General features: G+C 45.4%; 1 protein-coding gene across 16 annotated transcripts in view; it reads right to left on the reverse strand.

Annotated features, from left to right (window-relative positions):
- LOC120738381 (RNA binding protein fox-1 homolog 3-like) overlaps nucleotides 1–10,109 on the reverse strand; it is a 419,925-nt gene that overhangs the window by 86,278 nt on the left and 323,538 nt on the right. The window lies entirely within an intron of this gene.

Raw genomic sequence — 10,109 nt, forward strand, 5'->3', positions numbered from 1 at the left:
CAAAGCGATGCTTTGGGAACGAACGTGAAAATAAATTCTGTTTCGATAAATCGACCGCGCTCGCAGGGGCTGAAGTGAACGGAGGCCGTGGAGTGGATGGATACCACGGAGCGCTGTCTGTCTTACGCACACAAACCTCCCTCGTAAATTATCTCGAGCAATGTAGAATTTATGAGGCAGAGATATCTCACTGCCAGCCTATCATTTCCATGGCTCTGTCACCGTAATTCTCTCCAAAACTGCCCAAACCCATAGATAAAAATGGACACTGCAGCTGCAGATGAAAAAGTGCAAAGAGGCGAAAATGGACAATAAGCCAGTCTGGATGAAGAGACTGTGGGATTTCTTTTTTTTTTTTCCTGACTCAAGTGACCGCTGCATCTGTAAAAGCGAGCAGGAAACATGCAGAAAGAGAGCAGAGGAGAGGACAAGTGTGACAATTAGAATTTGCTCTGTTTACGTTGCGTGAAATCAAGTGTCGGGGGAATCTGGCCAATTGGAAGATGAGTCAAATTGCCAGGCATAGGCTGCTTACATCTTTACCTCAGCTGGCGCGGCTCCTCTGCTCGACAATGGCTCTTACCTTTTGAAATATGTGTTTGTGTTTCCCTGTGTCAGTGGGAGTGTATGCGAGTGCGTGTGAAGAGATTTGGGGGAGCTTTTAGAGCGCTATCATAGAGTAGGTGGAGGACGGTGGAGTGTATCAGAGAGGGCAGTCCGCACATGCTGCCCTGTGAGATTGGATTCTCACCCATGAAATGTAAGCACACAGAAAAACGCTCGGCAGCAACAACCTCCAATTTACACAGCAATTTTCCACTCGCTCGCGACAGAACCAAATCGCATTTGTCTCCCTGCCGTTGATACCACGCCGCCCTAGAATTTCATTCATAGCCAGTTAATTAGCACTTTTGCGCCGGGCACCAGAAAGAGCAATCACTGGACAAAATGTGCAGAGTAATTTATTACAGTTTATTACAGTTCATTGAGGAAGACGGAACGTGTTGGATATTAGAACGATTACTCGTATTCGCGCTGATAGCAGTCGGCGTGACAGGAAGACGCCAAAACAACAACAAAAAGTTATTTACCAAAAACAGCTGGACAGATAAATTAGGCCCTTTCTCTACATGACAGTATCTCCCCGGCTGCAGTGTTTCAACATTTCTGGGTGAAAAGCGACGTCTCTCAAGCTTTACTCCCTCCTTTGAAAACGTTAATTGCTATTCATTACTCGCTATTGCTGAATGATAACAATGTTGGGAGTTACAATTCTGAGTCATTAAATTAGCAGGAAGGGGCTGAATAGGAGGGGTGGGCAATAGAAAATCCTCATCCCCGTTAAGCCTCGCCTCTGTGTTTAAAGGGTCGCTTCATCCAAATTGGATTTTTTTTTACTAATCTTTAGTAGTATCTACCCATGCAGATTTCTCCTGTTCGATTTGGCTGCCACGGGCATTACTAGACATAAAACCACCGGGGCACAACTGAAATTGCACTTTTTTGCCCCCCTTGGTGGATTAAAACCTGCTATATGGACTTCCTTTGCTTAGCTTGCTGTTACTGCTGTTGTCCTGCTGCTGCAACAGTAACAATCCTACAGGTTTTAATAAAGATGTATTTTTTATTTCCAGATTTGTGTTTCAGGCTTCAAATCAGAGGAAACTGGACTAAACTGAGTGAAGAAATAAGAAAATGAAATAATTCGAGGCAGCTATTTATATGCAAAGTATAAAATATAGCAAGTAAAAGTGTCTTGGGTTTAACATTGTTTTCATTTCATCATTAAGTTAGTCTGGATGCGTGTTTCACAGGTGTCAACACGCTCGCTGTCGTGCACGGACCTGAGGTTAGCCGTGCTGCTTTGTCATTCCTAGACCAAAAAAACCCCCTCGTCTTTTACACAGCAGCACAGGCGATCGATACCGGGGGACGTGCCCCGCTAAAAGGGGTCTAGCGATGCTGATGACTTCTCCTGTAACGCAATAATACAGGATCTACTTTTACTTGAGCTGCTCAAAATACTGAAAAAAGAAAGCTTATAAATGTTATAAGCAATCAGTCTTTGCCAAACGAATCTGGTTAATACAATGAGTCTGCTGTCCACATTTTTCTTTCATGTCTTTTGTATAAATTGGTTCCATTAGTAATTGTTCCCTATGCAGCAGCAGGAAAAAGATAATATTCACCTTCCTTTTATTGACTTGCAAAGAAATTTCTCAAAAGTTGGACAAAGAAATAAAAAAAAGAAGCTGTTTTAATAAAAATCCCATGTTTGAAAAATTTTCTTTTATGTAGTTTGAAAATATTTTTGCTTAATATGGTCTGCGGCGAATGTGAATTACTGGCCAGAGGAATTAGACGGAGAGGTCGAAGTGCACAGTTGGCATACAAAGCAAAGGTCTTTAATGGAGCCCACCGATCCACCGAGTCTAGATTTCTGGTGCAAAAGCTGGCAACAAATATTAGAGTGTGGAAAAACTAAAAATCAATATACTGGTCGGCTGCGACGACGAGCAGGCTTCAAAACGATGGGACGGGGAAATGAGACGAAGAAATATGGAAAACATATCAGAAAATGCCCTTTTTGTGACACGTGCGTTTCAATGACGTCATAAAGTATTATTTGGAGTTCAAACTTGGAACAAAAAAAGCCAAATCAAAATAACAGCTGATCAGGTTGAATGAAGGTTGTCTGTAAGTCCAAACTACCAAATGTGACTATATGTGCAAACTTATCAGCTAGTAATTAAAAGTTAACCAGACTCATCGTGTCTGAATGGTACGGATTTATATTTGCTTTCTTACAAACAAAAGAAGGAAACTGCTGTTGTTTCCAGAGCCTCGTAGCACCGCTTCTAAAGAATCTGCATTACATCCAACTAAGCAACAAAATGTTATACAGACAACACACGCACTGATCCTGATGTAGCTGCGATAGGCCCGCACGTGCACGTCAGCCTCGAGTCTTTAACACTGAAGCCCAGGTGGTTTCCATTCCTAGCCGGCGGGGACGGATATCGGAGACAAACATTAAATTTGTCAGCTATTGTTCTGCGATGTGTTAAATCTGCAGCGTAAAACGATCCCTTCAGGCGGTGAAAGTAATTACACAAACACCGTCGACCCCCTTCTAAGTTTTACCTCCATAGGTATCGTGGCTGCTTTATGTAAAACGATGCAGGTACGCACCGATGCCGCCATTTACGCGCGCTTTAAATCTACCAAATCCAGCAAAACAGAGCTTCACCCGCCTCTAACGTATGTAATGTTCAGTGCACGAGCTTCAAACACATTAACACTGTGACACGTCTCCTTGGAAAACCCAGGATTTCTGCTGTTGCGTTCACAGAGACGGCAAAATATCACTAAAAGTAAGAGAGATGGAAAAAAAACGACATTTTTCTCAGTGTAATTTACTTGAACTGACCCATTAGGCCAAAACACAGTCAACCTGACACCGACCCTCGCCATCACCGCTAATGCAGCACCCGCCCGGCAGCAGCGGCCGACATAGACGCTTTCGCGCTGCTTGTGCCGCAAACACACACGAGAACATTCCTTCATTAAAGTGGCCGCGCTCGCCTCCGTCTCTGCACAAAAACACCGCCCGCTCGCAAACACACGCTGCAAGGTGGACGCGCGCGCGCCCGTGAAGGCTGTAATCTGTAATTTGTAAGTTCCATTTGTTTTTAACACACACCAAAGCAGTGGTCCTGTGGGACCTAATAAAACCTCATAAGCACATGGAGAGGAAGCCCGAGGCGCTGCTCTTTCCCACAGATCTCACCTTGATAGATGATTTTAGAAAAACACAGAGGCGTGCTCCACTAACAAAGTGCTGCGAGAAAAAGCAGTGATATTTAGACTCTCCATCTAAGGAGAGGAAAAGCGAGGAGGAGGAAGAGGAGGAGGAGGGAGGGCGGCTCTGATTTGAGGTAAATTACATGAGCTTCTCTCCTTTCTTACCGATTACCCAAAGCAGAAGCAGAGTAATCAGCGAGATACCTGTTTGGCTGCCTGCGAGGAAAGAGGCAAAACAACGTTTTCTTCTCTCCTACTGCTCACGCAGTGCAGAGCTGAGATTAACTAAAGCAAAAGGTCCCGTTTTTTATTTTAAAGTCCATCCCACAGTCGTTCGTATCGCAGTGGTAAAAAGGAGTAGCCGGTGGAGGAACCCCGGCCATTACTTTATATGACTTCAGGTCTCTAAAAACCAACGTGCCATAACCGGCGATTTCAGATGTCCAGCTCTGCATCCCAGAAATAATAATAATAATAATAATAATAATGATAATAATGATAATAAAAGGGCTCATTTAATTTGGGGAAACAAAAACAATTACGAGCCTGCCTGAGCGGAGGTCAGCTCCCCTCTGCGGCATCTTGGTTTCGTTTCAGAATACCTGTAGACTTTTTCAAGGAGAACTTGAAATCAATTTCAAGGCCCATTTAATTTTATACACGCGTACATGCTGACCCACAACAGCACAGTTCAAATATTGATCTTCTTTAGCGGGTGACCCAGGGTGCCTCTTAGTAGTCAAAAACAGCAGCACGAGTGCATCCTTTAAAAATGAAACGCTGAGACCGGGAGGAGGCGGCGAGGGGAGAGAAACTTCTTCCTGACGTGAGGAATCATTTCCCCAAACTTGGCTCCCGTGCATCGTGCTCGCTGCTCCGACGAAGACGGATAATGACCTTTTGAAAAACAAAATTTGAGCGTTTGTCTGGAGATCTATTTGTCGGCGTGCCTTCTGGCAGTGGCGAAAACACGCTTGCAGGAGCACAAGGAGAACTGTAATAATGCTTTGCTGTTCACCACTGCCATTAAGCTGCTGGTGATAAAAAGGTGCAGTGCTTTTAATGGCTTGTGATGGCTTTTTTTTTTTTTCCCTTTCCGCTCTCACTCGTACGGCCACTCTGTTAACTCAGCACACAGGGTAATACGTCTCATTTGAGAGGATCCCGCCGCGAGGAGAATGCTTGAAGGACAGTGTGAGAGTGACACCACATTATAAACATAATAATCACAGCTGGCTAAGATACTGCAGTAAAGAAATAATTGGACTCAAGCTGGTCTGGCTGCTTAAGCATTTTAGCGTGCCATTTGTAGAAATAGAAAAACCTCAGGTCAGGTTTTATTCTCAGGGATAAAAAAAGAGGCTGCAAACAGTTTCTACTGCGAGGTTATCCCCCTGTCTTCATGCTGCTCTGACTGTATGAGCTGGTGTGTGTGTGTGTGTGAGAGAGAGTGATGTAGTTAGAGCTCCTGCAGTGTAAAGACAGGGAGGCGTCGTGTTGTGCGTCTTGTCTTTCTCCCTCTCGGCGTCTCCTCCACCTGCTCAGGCTCTCTTTGGCCTGAAGGAGCACTCGGGAGAACCGAGAGGCTGAGATTCCTGCGCTGTATTAAGTGGCCTGGGTGGGAAATACTGCAGTAGAGCAGCAGAGCAACCGGCAGCCTTTATTCTAACCTCTGTGTCTTTCTACCGTAACAAGAATCAAGAGAAAATCTCAGAGTTTAGACAACATCCAAAGGGCGGTGAGTTTTTCACGTTGCATTAGCAGGTAGCACAGAAAACACCACCTGTGGTGTCATATTTCCTCATTTCTGTGCATTGCACACCAGTAAATGTTTAGCACAGATGTTAATTAAAAGCTTCATTAGATATTTGCCTCCGTCTAAAAAAAAAAAAAAAAGGAAAGAAAAAAAGCGACGGCTAATTATTGCGAGGTGAGGACATTTGCGACTGCAGCTTTGTTTTCCAGAAGTTGAGTATATTAGCATGAGCGGCGCCGTGAATGCTAATTTACTGACACTACAGGTCCAGAGCACTCCAAGCTAACGCTCACCATTAATGACTGGGAGATATTTAGCATTATTGGCAAAATGTAAATACACATTTATCGATGCGCTGCACGGCCCCGTGCATGCAGAGCCCTGCACCATCCACCTACGGATGACAACAGTTCCTCACGGGGAGGCAAATAAATAGAGATATGTCAGCTCAAATATGTACGTTCGCATTAAAAATACAGTCAGACTCCCAGTGGAGAAGTCTTTGTTGGTGAGTAAACCTATTGCACTGTTTGTGCCATTCTTCTATACAGGGAACAAATTTAATTTTGTTCCATTTACAAAGGTCTAGTGGAGTAAGACGGTGGGTAGCCTTAAGAAAAGCACACACACACACACACACACACACACACACACACACACACACACACACAGCCTGACTGTGAAGTCTCTGTGAAGAACAAGGCAGCACTCGCTCACACACCAAATGAAATTTCAAAATAAACGACTGAGCTGTGATTTACAATTCTCCTCCGGGGCAGAGAAAAGTGAGAAAACATTTCAATCAGTCCCTCCGCCTTTGTTATGCTGCTATGAATCAGCTGTTTAAGGGACAAAACAGCTGAACAGCGGCGAGAGAAAGACTCTGAATGATTTCACACCAAAACACTGAACATATTGAGAGGTATATTCTAGAGCCCATGAAATTGGGTTTAAAGTTTTTTTGATTTGTGCCTGATTGAATCTGAGTGAATTGTGCTCAGCTAAAACTGACTGAAAAACAACAAAGCTGGCGTCGCCTTGTGATATAATGGAATATTTCAAATACACAGTTTATCTATAGAAACACAACAAATGAGAATCAGATAGCCGGTGAAAGCAGATCCCTAATCGCAACATCTGGGTTTGGCTTGCAGGTGTTTTTTGTGCTTTTCTTCTTGTTAACGGTTTTCCTAAAAGATTAAAACCGACGACGCGTTCGTCCATCTTTCTAGGCTTTTACACGAGATGAGTTGGGTCACAGCGATTCTGAAGGTGGACATCTTTCAACAAATTAGTCCGGGGGCCATTTTCAGTGGGGTTATGGGAGCAAAGGGGTAAACACAAACAAAAAGCTAGATTAATAATAAGGAATATTAAGGACAAAAAATATGATTCGTTGCCATTAAGAGCCACGGCTGGTGTGTTTTAACCCCTATTTCCCCCAAGATGTCGTGGGGGAGGTGGCAGGCCCGCCGAGTCCCATTGGCCTTGACTCACTTCTCAGACTCGTCTCCAATGTGCCCACACGGGCCTAACGAGAGCCCACGTAGAGACAAAAACCTATTAGTCCTCCCCAGTTACAGACAGCATCTCCATTTACAGCTGTCAATAGTACAGCTTGGCCTACAATAATTATCCCCCAGGAAGGAGCCGTCTCTGCACGGTGCGCATTAGCCCGTCCCCGAGAGACCACCAACCTGAATCCTTCGATATCTAAAGTCCCCCTGAATAGTGGCGCTTTGGGAGGCAGGATCAAGGCCCGAACTGAGGGGGGAAGTGTGTCACGAGTATTCCCACTACTCTCCTCTCTGCATTCCTCGCCTTTAACCAGATTTATCAGTGTGTGAGTGTGTGTGTGTGAGAGCAGGGAGAGAGTCGGTACCAGTGCAGGCGTAAAAAGAGATCAGCGTGAGTAGGAAGAGGAGAGGAGGAGGAGGAGGAGGCCGCTGAAACCAGAGAGCCCGGGCAATTCCTCGCAGGATCCACCGACATGAAAGGATCGCCTCTTCGAGGTGACCTAACCGTTTAGAGCGATACCAAAGCCGTGTACAGTTAAGGGGGAAATTCAAAACACCCGGCCCGAAGAAGCCACAAAAAAGAAATCAATAGATGCAACAATAACAATAGACACCGGCAGAGTGGAATGCCACGATAGAAAATCCAATTACAAATCAAAGGAAGACATTTTTAGAACACGGGAGATCTCGAGATAAGTCTGAGGCAAAGACGGGAGAGAGATGTGACATCAAGACAATAAGAACGGCTGCTTTTTTCCTCTTTAGACATAAGTGACGCCGAGCTTCCCGCCCAACAGCACCGTCTTAGATAATAGAGCTACATTTACGAGCGTCGCCATATGCCCACCCAGCGCCTGGTAAATAGAAAATCCATGAGATGCCATGTTTTTATGACTCTGAAGACAGCTACTAACTACCACCAGCAAACCTGAGCTACCCCCGTTAGCTTCAGCTTGTACCATAAATATATTTATACTTTAATACGGGCCTACAGCGGTGAGCACTGCATCCCATAAAAGTCTCACCACACTGTAATTCATAACTCCTTCAATATCCAGCGCCATAACTCACGAAACGAGCCCCTACAATACAAATTGAGGGTAGAGGAAAAGTGACATCATCCTGCGGAAGGATGAAGCCGGCACCCCGTGTGGCGGAGAAACTCTCCCCGTGTCGCGGAGGAGGAAAGGCCCTTCAGCGGTGGTGTGATACTGCCACTTTTTGTGCGCGCGTGTGTGTAATCAGAAGCCCACAGTTCTCCCACCACACCGCAGGGAGTCTCTCCTTGTGTTAATGAAAACAAACATTTAGCCGGGATTTATATGCACCGCAGCCGACTACAAAGAGCATCAAAGCAAGCTGCCTGAGAACACACACCCAAACACTGCTGCACACAAATAAAGGCAAGGTATGCTTTGCTAATCTTTTATGTAATAAACTCCTGTCTTCCTGTGATATCATGCAGCACCATGTTCACACATAATAAGCAAAGCTGTTCGGAGCCCAACTTAATACAGTGTCTTATTTGAAATGCAAACAAACTGTGAGGCAGAGGCTATCACCTCAATCTATTCCCCTTCTGTTCGCTGGCTGTCATCTTACACGAGCCGATGCTGCAGCTCTGCACTGTGGCGAAGGGGAGGAAGCGGGAGAGTGTCGGCGGCGGCGGGGGGAGGAGGAGGAGAGGGGAAAGGCGGGGGAACACAGGCGGCATGCTACGAAGGATGGGTGATGTGGGGGAGAGACGCTGGCCACAGTGTGACTCAGAGGGTTGCTTCCTCTCACAGCGCTGCAGGGCGAGGATTTACCGCAAAGAAGAAGAAAAAAAGAAATAAACAGAAAAGAAAAAAGGAACAAAAGCTGCTGATACATTAAAGGGATTTGAAACAAAAAGGGGGATGTTTCATGAAAATAGCACACAGGAAGTTTCAATTTCAGCTCTGACTTGGACTTTAAAGGAATCCACTGTGGACCAAAACACACGCGCGCACACGCACTCCAGAGGCTCGTCCCGAGGATTTGGAGGTAACAGGATGTAGTGGAAGGTAGATGCACCTAAACTCGCTCGCGTTACATCGTGCTCGCTTGTGCAAAGGCGCTCAGAAGGATCCACGTGACGAATCGAGACATTTAAGGTTGTGGTCATCAAAGCGTTTTTGTCCCCTCAAATTTGCAATAAGCGATAACGAACATTCAGCCATTATTCGAGTTTTTGGAGGCGGCTTTGGCTTCCTCCACAGTTTGCGTGTGCTGATGACACCTGGCTGTCCACATGCCCTGCACTCCCCCCCCTCCCTCCCAATCACAGCCCGGCTGGTGGGGTGTGCCCACTCTGGACAGATGGGTGGGAGGTGGTGAGGGCCATTACCGTGATGGCGTTGGGGAGAAAGTGGGAGGAATACGGCTCAAAACGGGAGATTGAAAGCAGGATTTTCCGGCGCCGTTATTTCCCCTCAATCACTGCAGTAACACACTCTGTTTACAGCAACACATGGTGCCGGTAGTAAAAACAGAATTGGACGCTCGACACCAACCCCCCCCCACGCACCCATCATCCCACCACTAACGGCGCTCCCGCCCCCAACTCGCTGAATTAAAACATGTGAATTATTCAGCAGATAGACAGGCGCACGGGCTCTTAAGAGTCACCTTGTTGTTGATTTTTTCACCTCCCTTCAGAAGATTGCAGTCTTCAGGTTTCACAAAACAAGGGGATCAGTGACAGAATCAATTTCCAAAGGAGGATGGCAAACACACTCGCGCACACGCACAAAAAGGAAAAAATCAATGTTAATTTGCTGAGAGATATAATTATTCAAAGTGTTGCCACTATGAGAAAAATTAAGGGGTGAAGAATGAGGCGCTTGGTTTGTTAAATTTAAACAAATCTCACGGTGAGAGCAGTTTTAGTTTAAACCTTAATGTGTGTTTTAAACAAATACAGATTTTCTGTTGCCCGTAACCACATGAAATCAAAGGATTATACGGCAAGGATAGTCCAAAAAAGGAGATGACCAAGAAATGTGGACTTT

This window comes from Simochromis diagramma, unplaced genomic scaffold (assembly GCF_900408965.1).
Source record: "Simochromis diagramma unplaced genomic scaffold, fSimDia1.1 OVJJ01000321.1, whole genome shotgun sequence".
Taxonomy (NCBI): domain Eukaryota; kingdom Metazoa; phylum Chordata; class Actinopteri; order Cichliformes; family Cichlidae; genus Simochromis; species Simochromis diagramma.